We start from the raw sequence: 10924 nt of genomic DNA, 5'->3' as shown, positions 1-10924 counted from the left end.
TCAGGCATCCGCCGCGTCGGGCTCAGAACCGAAAACCTCCATGGGTAAACGAATGGGGCTGTCAATGGGCAGAAAAGGCGCCCCCTCTTTTGGAGCGAGAGAGCGCGGAAGAGCGAGCGGCGGGGAGGGAAACGTCGCATTCATCGTCTCGGTGAATTATAATTTTAGGCTCGTCCCCCTTTAGAACGAAAAAAATAAAATAAATAAAGCATTCCCAGACAGCTCGGCGCCCGCCGCGTTTGCCGGGTACCAAGGCCCCTCGCGAGAAGAGAGACCGCCTCCCATCTGGCACCCCGTCCCGGCGGTAGAATCGGGCTCGGCTTGCACACACCGCAGCAGCCAAGCGGCGCCGTGGGTGTTCTACGAAGCCCCATTCCGGCGCGGCACACAACTCGTGTCGAAGAGCAGGCGATGGCGTGCGTTGGGTGCCGGTGGAATACACCGGTGGAATCTCTCGTATGCTGCGAGCTCCCGCGCTCCTGCATGAAGTCCGGCGGGCCAGTCGGGAACGTGTGCTTCTCGAGAAGCGAGAGCTGAGTGATGGCACTCACGGCGGAGTTAACATACACCTACAAGTGTTTAGACAAGTTAAAAAGTAAGCATATGTCGCGCTAAATACCACTTCAATGGCGTCGTGCTCATGTAGAGAACAGCTATAGAACACGGATTTGGCGTACGCAGGCAAAGCACGGCGCCTGATCCATTCGAACGTTGTACAGTGCGTTGCATGCGGCTGTGTGTGTGTGTGTGTGTGTGTGTGTGTGTGTGTTTTTTGGGGGGGGGGGGTGTAAACAATGTAGTTCCTTACATTGCTGCTATTAGTGTTTCAGCACCCTTGCACGGTACACTCTCCGGCCTTTTGCAACCTCTTTAAACAAAAGGACAGTTCAGGGCACGATAGCTCTTTAAGTCTGCTCCTATTATCGATTGACGTGCAACAATAGTGAACACCTGGCAATACCGAACAACAGTCAACCAGACGGCACAATACGTTCGAGGAAAGCAATGTGCTAATGTCATTAGACAGTTTTAGTTGTGCGTCCGCAGCCACCCACGTACGCAGTGCGCGAGGTAGTGCGTACGAAGCGAAGCGCGCGCCCATGAAACGGCAATAGTTGGCCGGACGCAAAGGTTGAGAAGAGGATTGCCCACTTGCACGCGCAGGAGCCGGTAGTGTGCTACTCAGCGCCGCCATATGCCACTTTCTGAAACTGTGTAGTCAATATCGGCCGCCACGAAGTCAAACTACAAGCCGGAGTGATATCTTCGGCAAGAGCCATATCGAAAAATGCGCTCTCGTGGACATACGAGAACGTCCCGCAAAGCCAGCAGAGCCCGCAGCGGACGCTATACGTAGCTTTTGAAAAGCCCAGGGCGCACGCAAGGGACCGTGCGTGATCCTGCGTACTGCGCATGCGTACTGTCGCCACCGCGGCTTTCCTGCGTACGCAGAGCTGTTTCGGACGCCCAACTAATATTGTCTATAGTTAGCAAATTGCGGATAGGTGGGCGTGAGGATAGACAAATAATACAACACGTCAGTAATGGCCCGTTAAAGCTTGCCGTTGTGCTATGCTTAATACCGTGTTTTTTCTCTTTTTTTTATTGTTGTTGTTGTTGGAGTAACTATACATGCTTAGGTATATTTGCACCTCATCTTTACTGCTGCCTACTGAAAGACTGACTTGAAAGAAAACTTGCTTGGGGGCTCTCACTATGACAATATGACAACTAAGACGTCATACGAGCAATAAACAGCAAAAATAGAACGCAAACCAAATAATAACGTCTGAAATAGGTCCAACGAACAGGTTATCCGCTATGGTATAACCTACGAGAATCTCTTTTAATGCAATAACTACAGGGCAAGCAATACGCAACAACGCCTCCTTAATTCGCTAAGCGCTTGCGCATTGTGGCTGCTTGGCGTTATATTTGCATGTTTTCGAAGTGCGGGTTTGCCAAAGTTCGTTTCGCTTCAATTTGTTTTGCATACAGCCACATGTATTTTTTTCCCTCAATCACAAAGATCGCTCGCAATTTCTCTGTAAACACACGTGTTTAAATTCGCAACTAACGGAACATTAACATTCACGAAAATTCATAACCGAAAGAAAATTTTGGCTGTAGGCGCCACAAGTACGCTGACTCTCGAAGCAACGTGTTTGTTTGTTGTTTCTTTTTTCTTTTTCTACTCGCGATGTAATTCTGCATCCTCACTCATTTGTTTTTATTTGGTTCTTATCCTATTAGCCGGTACAGCGCTTATTACGTTACGCGGCGACAACTGATTCCAATAACCGACGCAAAAGCCTATTCAGGCACGATACTGAACCATAAACGCGTTTGCAGTACCGTATCTCTCTCTCTCTCTCTCTCTCTCTCTTTGTTCCCATGAATGTGAAAAAAAATGGCATTCGAAACAATTCGAAACGCTTTCATATTAAATGGGCTTATTTTCGTATGAACAATTGCTGATTTTCTCCCTGTAAAGTCAACGTGCTAAACAAATCGATAAGAAAGGATTATTCCTCATTTTCGCTCACATTGCCTATCATAAAATGGACGTGAAATGACTAGAAACAAGCGTACATAACACGAGACAGTTCATATCGTGGCATGCATGCGTGAAAAGAAACCGTAATCACTTTCTATATAAAGTTCCTTGGAGCTGTTGAAGATTACGGCTTCTCTTTGTCTGCACGACTTGTTTTTATTTATAGTACCTCTTAAGAACATTGCAAATTTTGCGCAATGTATATGCCGCCATGCACATAATCAACTATGTTAACGCTCGAGCTCCTTGCGGTTGTGTGTTGTGTCTGCGCATTTCAAGGAAGAGAAGCAAATACTTTCTTCTATTTATCATTTCTCTGTATGCGTATTCACACCAATGGCAAACGTCGCTAACCAGCAACAGTTCTAAAACACTTGAAGGTTGGCAAGATGCGCCCATAAATTTACTTTGCAGACTTGTCGCTCAATTAGAGAACGAAGTGACGTATTACTTTTCCCAGAGAAAAAGGAAGTTTAGTTACGATCATCATGCAAAGCGTTTTTTTTTTTTTATTATACAGCACGAATAGTGACTTTTTGAAGGAATGACCATGTTTTAAAAGAAATGAACACACCCCAATATACACCCCGAGTTAACAGAATAAATTGTCGTAAGAAAGCAAGCACCAATATTTCAAGCTCAGTATGCTCAATTTCCCAATAATTATTTCTCGCTCTTAAGTATATCTTTTTTCTCCTTTACTGAGAAATTATCTCAGGTACGTCGTTGGCTCTTCTAACCCCGAATCAACACAGTTAATTGTTCATTACATAGGCGGTTGGATTGTATGGCTATCTTTCCGTAGCCATTTTTTAAGTATTAAACCACTTCATGAGGGAAGAAACAGCGCGAAAAACGAAGCAAGAAAGAGATGACAGAACAAAGCTGGTTTGTTTTCTAAAGCCCTCATTTCCCATGTTTTTCTAGCGTATATATATTGCGGTTGTAAAATAAACACACCTATTGGCAGTCAGCGCTATGTCCTGTCCTGCCTTTCATGTCTGATATTTCGCTTGGAATCCCACGATGAAGCCGTTCCAACAAGCTCAAGTGCACCCCCTTTTGTAGTATTAAACCAGATTTGGGGATTGTTTCCGTATTTTACGCAGTTGGGAGCAGACTCAGGCTCCTCTAGGGTCATCTTCTCTGTTATAAGTTACAATTATACGCGTTACCTCTCTCGAGTCCTTTAGTGTAGAAAACAGATTGGCGAAAAGTATACAGAACCAACGCCCAAAGGAATGCGCATCATCATTCAGAAATGCACAGCATAGCCGCAAAATGATATCGCCCTAGGAAGAGGATGAGCAGTAAACAGCGACCATGACTAGCTTTATCTCAACCTTGATTATTTCGAATGAACTTAGACACTGAGCTTAATCTCAAGTACAAAGTAGCGTTGAGAAATAGAAATGCAATGTTAAAACATTCGCCTATAGGTTAGAGTTTCGATTCCTTTTTGTGACCTCCGCACTGCCTACTCGACTGCGTTTGGAGACAGTTGTCTATATAGCTGAACGAGTCGCTTTTGACCACGAAGTCTTGCGGTCACACCTGAAAAATTTGTCAATGCATACAGAGTAGGAGAATAGTTCAATGTACAAGCTCAAGGGTCGGTTGAGAGGGACTGAAGTTAGTAACCTCCTCGATTGACAGGAATAATTAAGCTCTAAACTTGGGGCTCGATGATAGTAGAAAATATTAGCGGCGCCAAATGGAAGGGGCACGGTATACGCGAGCAGACAGAACAGGCTGGGTTGGCAGCTTAATTTTTGCCATACTAATGGGAAAACTAAATATGCCGCTTTTATTAATCGAATGGACAAAGGTTATCAGACTACCCACGATTTAAAGCCTTGATAGTGAAACTGCAAACATTCAGTCGTTACTAATGAGAAGTTAGGCGTGTACAAAGCAATAAGTAGTCGACAGCGCAAAATATCACAGCTCAATTACAAGCGTATACCCGTATGCACTTAAACTGCATAATTATTTTTTATGCCCACAATTACACCACACACTTTATAACATTTCCCGCATATGACCCATATAATGTGCCCCGAGATTTCCTACGAACTTAAACTCGGTGTCGCATTTTTCTTCCTTCCCAGGCTCCGCGTAAACACGCGTATAAGGATTTTACAACGCTTTCGAGCGGTACGACAAATAATTTACTTCGCATGTTGTACTTAATTCGGCTACACAAACTTTTGCGTGCGTACCAGACACAACGTGCCCCTAATTCACACCAAATGTGAAGTCGACGCCCCTGTCAGTGCTCCCAAGAGGGTGGGTAAACAATTTACGTGGCCCGTAGCAGATGCGTACAGAGCAGTTTGGCACTTGAATAAATAACTTACTGTAACGCTGAAATTGTACCATATTCTTTGACCCATAACATGGCCCTCATTCGCACGAAATTTAAATTTGGTGCCTCATGTGGTTTCTCCAAGAAATTTCAAACATGTTGCGGATAACGGCTGTATAACTCTTCCGAGCATCCATATGAGTAATCTGCCGCAAAACCCGCATTTAACCCACGCACCTTAAACTTTGCAAGCACATATCACCTACAACGGGCACCCATTTTCTTAAATTTTGAACTCGGTGCATTGCTTAGTTCTCCCACGACAGCCGAGAAAGCACCCTATAACGTTTTTGAATGCTTCCACTCGCATCAACAGATATATAGTAAAAAATACTCAGACTTAGAGAACATCCCATCTATTTCCCGCGTTTCACTCGCACATCCACGTCACAATATTCCCTGAAAGACCATGTGCGGAGTACCCCGGTGTGTGAAATCAAACGAATCAAACGGCTATTTAATATCGCAGAAATTCTAATGGGATCTTTATAGTAGAACCTTAACTGCCAGACGGAGCAGCGCCATTTGGAACAACAACAGCAATGGCACGATGGTGACTACAACGACGGGTTAAACGCCGTGGATGCGAAATAAAATCCTCTATGTAGAAAAAAAATGCAAGAAACATGAAGCAATAAAACGCTTTATGGAGACACTTGGCTCCTATAAAGAAACTGCGCAATGCAATGTGGACAAGGCGCTGAAATGTGCTCGTTCCCATCGTTTCCCTGTCTCGCTATGTCCGCGTTGCGTCGTGCAGTTTTACTTGAAAAACAAGTTTGTTTGTTTTTTTTTGTTTGTTTGTTTTTGTATATTTCTGCCAGGGAAATATAGTTAGTTGTAAACATTATGATAAACATCGTTATGAGACCTTGTGACAGAAGTACAAAAACTGGGTCAACTGCCTATAGCTGATATCAGTTATTAGTCACAAACATAAAAAAAAAGAACGCTTCTGAGATGTATGCTAAGCTGAGCAACTGATACGTCAAAGACATCGAAGCTGTACAAGCTAATTCTCACACTCTTCGTCGGAGGTACTACAGGGGCATGTATGCTGGTTGGTTCATTAATCACGGACACCCCGCTGACGCGGGAGGCTCCCACACAGGCTGCTTTGACTGACTACGCGATCGGCAGCCAGCTTACACTGCCACAGCCGTACAAATGTCTGGTGCACCTAATAGGCGAAGCCGGAGAAACGCGACGTGAGCAACAAAAATACCGAATGATACAGGCCAAAATTAACCGCGCAAATAAGTTGTCTACTTGAGTGAGATATAAGCCAGGAAACTTTCATTTTAAAATCATTGACAGTTAAGTTTACAAGCAAAAATTCGCATCTTTGGCTGTTCTTTGACACTTCATAGGGAGCACGCCTTCGCATGCCGGCCTTTACCGCAGCACGGAAACGTCGTAAAATTTTCCTTCAAAGCTTCGCTAAAAAATATACCAAATAAAAAAGGATAAAAGGAGAAAAGAAAGAAGAAACAGAAGATGGTGCAAAATGGGCACAACAACAAGGAGAGCAGCAGACCGTAGTATCACTGCTTAAAACCCTGAACTTTATTTAACGTTTTCAGCGCCGCAAGTATATAAGGGTACAGGCGTCGAAACTCACCCTCAGTTAACAAAAAACGATATAAACGGCACGTGCAAAGACTTTTCTTTCTGATCTTTTTACCTAGTTTTTTTTCTTCCCAAGTGGCCCAAAAGAGAAGTACACCATCTAAAGGACATCTTAAAGCGGCAGACACAGTGCACAGCCTTTTTTGCATTTTATTTACATGCGGTTTGCGGTAACAGCACACACGCACACAGACAGGGCTTGAAATTCAAGCATGCCACGCATGACGGCACACAGCCTCGCGCCACCCACTTACATTTGCATGGGTAACTGAGCCTTTAAGAAGACCCCCAGGGGACGATTATCACTGGCCTTCCCCAGAAGCACAGATTTATGGATGTGATAGGTAATAAAATAGCTGATAGCCTACACGGTCGGTTACTGCTGTTGAGAAACAGTGACGTGTTCTCCACTTGTGCAGATCAGTACTGCGGAGACGTTACAGTATAACTTGAGCACGATCCATCGTAGAAAAGAGGTGGAGAATGGGGAGCGAGAAGTTTTGGGGGAGGGGGTCGATACATGGTGAGAAAGTGTGAAAACACGTCAGAATGCACAGGGCGTAGAGGAAACGTGTGAAAACGTGCCGTGCGTATCTTTGTGTGTTTGTGGATGTCTTTGCTAGCTTGTCTGAAGAAGTCGACGCTACTGCAACGCCTGGGCTTCATTTTGAAAACGAAAAGCAAACACGCAAGGTCAGAAATGCTGCGTGGAAACATGGGCGAAACGACGCCAGCATAATAAGATCGATAAAACTATTTAGTTAAATAAATCTGGTTACGCAAGTGACGCCACAGGACACGATGACGATGTAAAACTGAACAATACAGAAAATATTATACATAGACAATATGTGGAGAAGAGACACAAAATGTTCGCACGTGCAGACTTTAAAAGAAGTGCCACAAGATTTTCTTTTTTTTAAGGTTGAGTACTATATGCAGAAAGACATGAAAGAAAAGAAACAAGAGATAGTCTTCCTTGGTGCGTCGCAACGGAAACAGATAAGAGAATTTAACAAAGCGACGAGAACTGCTAGGAGATAGGACGTGCGGCAGAAGAAAGGAGAAAAGAAAATCAAGAATTAAAAAAAGAAAAAATTAAACACATTGCTCGAGGGGACGACAGCGGCAGCTTTTGAACAGCCGGCAAGTGAACGAATAGGAGAGAAAGTTGCTCACTCGCCAGACGATGAAATAACAGAGAATGAAGCAAGGAGCCGCGGCACCGACTTTGGAGGCACACGGAGGAAAATGGGGAAAAAAGCGAACGAAAAGAGAGAGGGAGAGATACGTCGCCCTAGAAAATCACATTAGCAGGCCCAGGAATGAGTCCTGTTGGAAAGTGCGTAAGACGAAGGCAAGAATGAAGAAAGAAATACAGTGACAGAGGAGAAAGTGCGAAAGCTGAACAGTAGTATCCGGCGAAGAGGCATGAGAAAGAGAGTAGTGCTCTGCACGTCGTCGCAGCGAATAGAACGAACGCATCGCAAGAAGAAAGGACATAGCTCTAGCAATAATATAGGAAAAGACACCAGGACTCCAAGCCCCGTGGAAACGGAAAGAAATAAAAAAAAGAAGGAATCAGAAGCTGGAGAAAGAAGAACGCGCTCTCTGGAGTCGAGAGAAGAATGGATCTTGCAAAACACTGCCCGAGAGAAAATCACCGCGGGAAAAAAGGAAGACCAAAAAAAAACAAAGGAAATAAAAGTGAAGAGAGCCGGAACGAAGTGCTTCGAATCACACGCAACAAAAAGTACAGCGCAGACACCAGAGAGAAGGAAGAAGATGGTGAGGAGGACCCGAGACGCCTGTGCACAGGCTCCTCAGTACGAGAAACGTAAGGATAGCGCTGTGTTGCTGCAACGGCACAAAGAAGCCAAGGACACGAAAGAGAGAGACAGAGACAGGGAAAAAAAATGAAGCTGGACAAAGTTCTTCCTGCAGGTCACGAAGTATACCGAGGATTGGGGAAAAGGAGGGCGAAATAAGGGAAGGCGGAAAGGGAGCACAGGAAAGTCGGGAAGAGAAAAGGTGGAAAGACGCGAACTCAAGAAAAAGAAAACGGAGCAAAACAAAAAACAAAAGAACACGAGAACCAGCTCTTCGCGATCCGTCTTTTTCGACCCATATATCTTATCTAATCCGAGAAATGAGCTCCCGATAAATCTCCGGCTCTGGCAATTCCGGCGGCGCGGAGGCTCCCTGCGTGCGTGTGTGTGCAGCGGCAAGCTATAGTCGGCCCCCCAGACGAACGAAGCGCGTGGCTCGGCGGCGCCGGCGTGGATCCGGCCTTCGCTTTCAATCTGGCGAAGTGAACGTGTCGGGCAAGCACAAAGCGAACCGGCGTTCGCTCGCTCTCTTTTCGTCGCGACTGCGCGCCCGTCGGAGCTGCGACGAAAGTCCGGAGAAGAGCGGGGTAAGACGCGCGCGGAGGCGGAGGAAAAAGAAAAGCGGCACAAACCGGCGCATCGCTCGCTGCTGCTTCCGCGCGACGTCGGAGCGGCGGCGGCGAAGAACCGCCGTCCGCGCTCGGTAGCAGCACAAGCAAGTAGCCTGCTCCTCCAGTGCTATACGCCGGCGTCGCTGCAGCAGACACGACCAAATGGCTCATCTGCGTCGGCAGCGCGCTTCCCTTGCTTTCCGTACAGCGCCCTCGCTACACGTCGTCCCTGCGATTCGTCTCCGGGACGCGATATGTGCCGCAGGCGGAGTAGAGCAAACACGACCTGTTCCTAACTCTTTCTTTTTTCTCTCTCTTTTTTTCGGGCTTCGACGAGAAGCAGGAATGAAGCTAGGGGCTCCCGGCTTATTAGGAAACAAACGCGAAGGGGGAGAGAAATGGAGAGAGGGGGGATGGGGTTCTCTCCTTGATTGGCGCCTGTATGAAGAGAAATGGGTTCTGCGTCTTGGCGCGTGCGCCAGGACTGCGTTAGCGAACGCTCCCTTCCGCGTGCCCGCCCCTTCGTTCGCCGGAAGCGTAGCTCGCCTAATCAGCAAAAATGAGAGTGGCGCCACGGCTCGTCGTGTACGATATGAATGAAAGCACGAGCGCGGGCACGTGACTGTCGCTCGATTGATGCCGCTCGAGGATGCGAGATGCTTGATAAGGACAGCGCGTTCGTTAGTGCCACGCTAATATACCAAAGTGAAGTTTTATACGACTCCTTATCAGTAGATATTTTCAACCTACTTCAAGGCGCCCTCTGTCGTTGTTGATGAGAAGCTCCTGGATGCCTGCACTGCCGTATTGCAATCTTGTTTGTAAATCGCGCGGGAGGTGTGAGCATTTGATACAAAACAGAGTCAATTCTTGGAGAAAAGCTTTTGCAAAAGTGTTGCTCCTTTCATGCTCGCCAACCCACTCGGAGGCTACTTACTGTCGTTTGCGCTAAGTTTCACAACCTGGGGTAAATTTCTGTGTGCGAGGCACCCCAGTGAATGTAAGAGAACCTAAGAGATCAATATATGCAATTTGTGACTTCCCAAAAAAGAAAAAATCGCTTCGTCCCGATCTCGAGTGCTGCCGTGCCTTGATGCATTCGCACCAAAACTTGTTTATCCTGCCGCAGATGCAGCCGTGGACCAACAGGCCATTGAAAACTTGTAGACTAAATAGTCGAACAACAACTAGAAAGCGAGCAACCTATATACCCGTATCTTGAAGCAAATTTAAGGATGCCCACTGCTTCATTAAAAAGAGAAAAAAACAAAAACAACGAACAGCTGTGAAGCGGGAAGGTCTGAGCTATACCAGCGCCTTTGTCTGCCATACATCATACACAAAGGCGTTTGCTCAACATTGTGCTTGATCATACGTGAAGCGCATGGCTGTTCCTGTTTTACTTTTAATTTATGTTATAGCCTAGTTTTTTCACTGCCCCGATCCTGTCTGAGATAAGCTGGCGTACATAGATCTCTATACAAGTCATGATCGCCCTCAGCGCTTTGTCTTCATACCGCCTCCCCGACCACTTCGTTAACGAGGAGTAGCAGGCCAGTGGCTTGGCTTCTATTGCATGCTGCTCTATACAACCGCTCTATGAACATCTCTCGGCACCTCCCTCAGTTTCTGAATGCTATCTCCATCTACGCATGACTGCATGTATTCAGTTGAAACAGAGCCCTTCGATACGCCGATGAGAGAAAGATTGTTCGTGCAGAATGGAGCTTAGAGTTCGACATAGTGAGTCATCTTCTGGCCTCTTGCTTAGAGTGCAGGCTGAGGCTTTCAACGCTCACGCGAGGTACATGCTCTAGGCATACATACTAGTTACTTTCAACATATGCAGGTCCGCGCTGCTGGTCCCACACCTTGTAATGACTTGCGATCACTCTCGTCGACAACGAAGCCACGCTTTCGCCACTGCGCA

At 46.3% G+C, this 10924-nt stretch overlaps 1 protein-coding gene across 2 annotated transcripts in view; it reads right to left on the bottom strand.

Moving 5' to 3' along the window:
- The window catches only part of LOC126530794 (uncharacterized), a 282495-nt gene that overhangs the window by 211783 nt on the left and 59788 nt on the right, over nucleotides 1-10924 (bottom strand). The gene's annotated exons all lie outside the window — the stretch shown is intronic.

Source organism: Dermacentor andersoni, chromosome 5 (genome assembly GCF_023375885.2).
Source record: "Dermacentor andersoni chromosome 5, qqDerAnde1_hic_scaffold, whole genome shotgun sequence".
Taxonomy (NCBI): domain Eukaryota; kingdom Metazoa; phylum Arthropoda; class Arachnida; order Ixodida; family Ixodidae; genus Dermacentor; species Dermacentor andersoni.
This window is presented reverse-complemented; position numbering and strand designations above follow the sequence as displayed.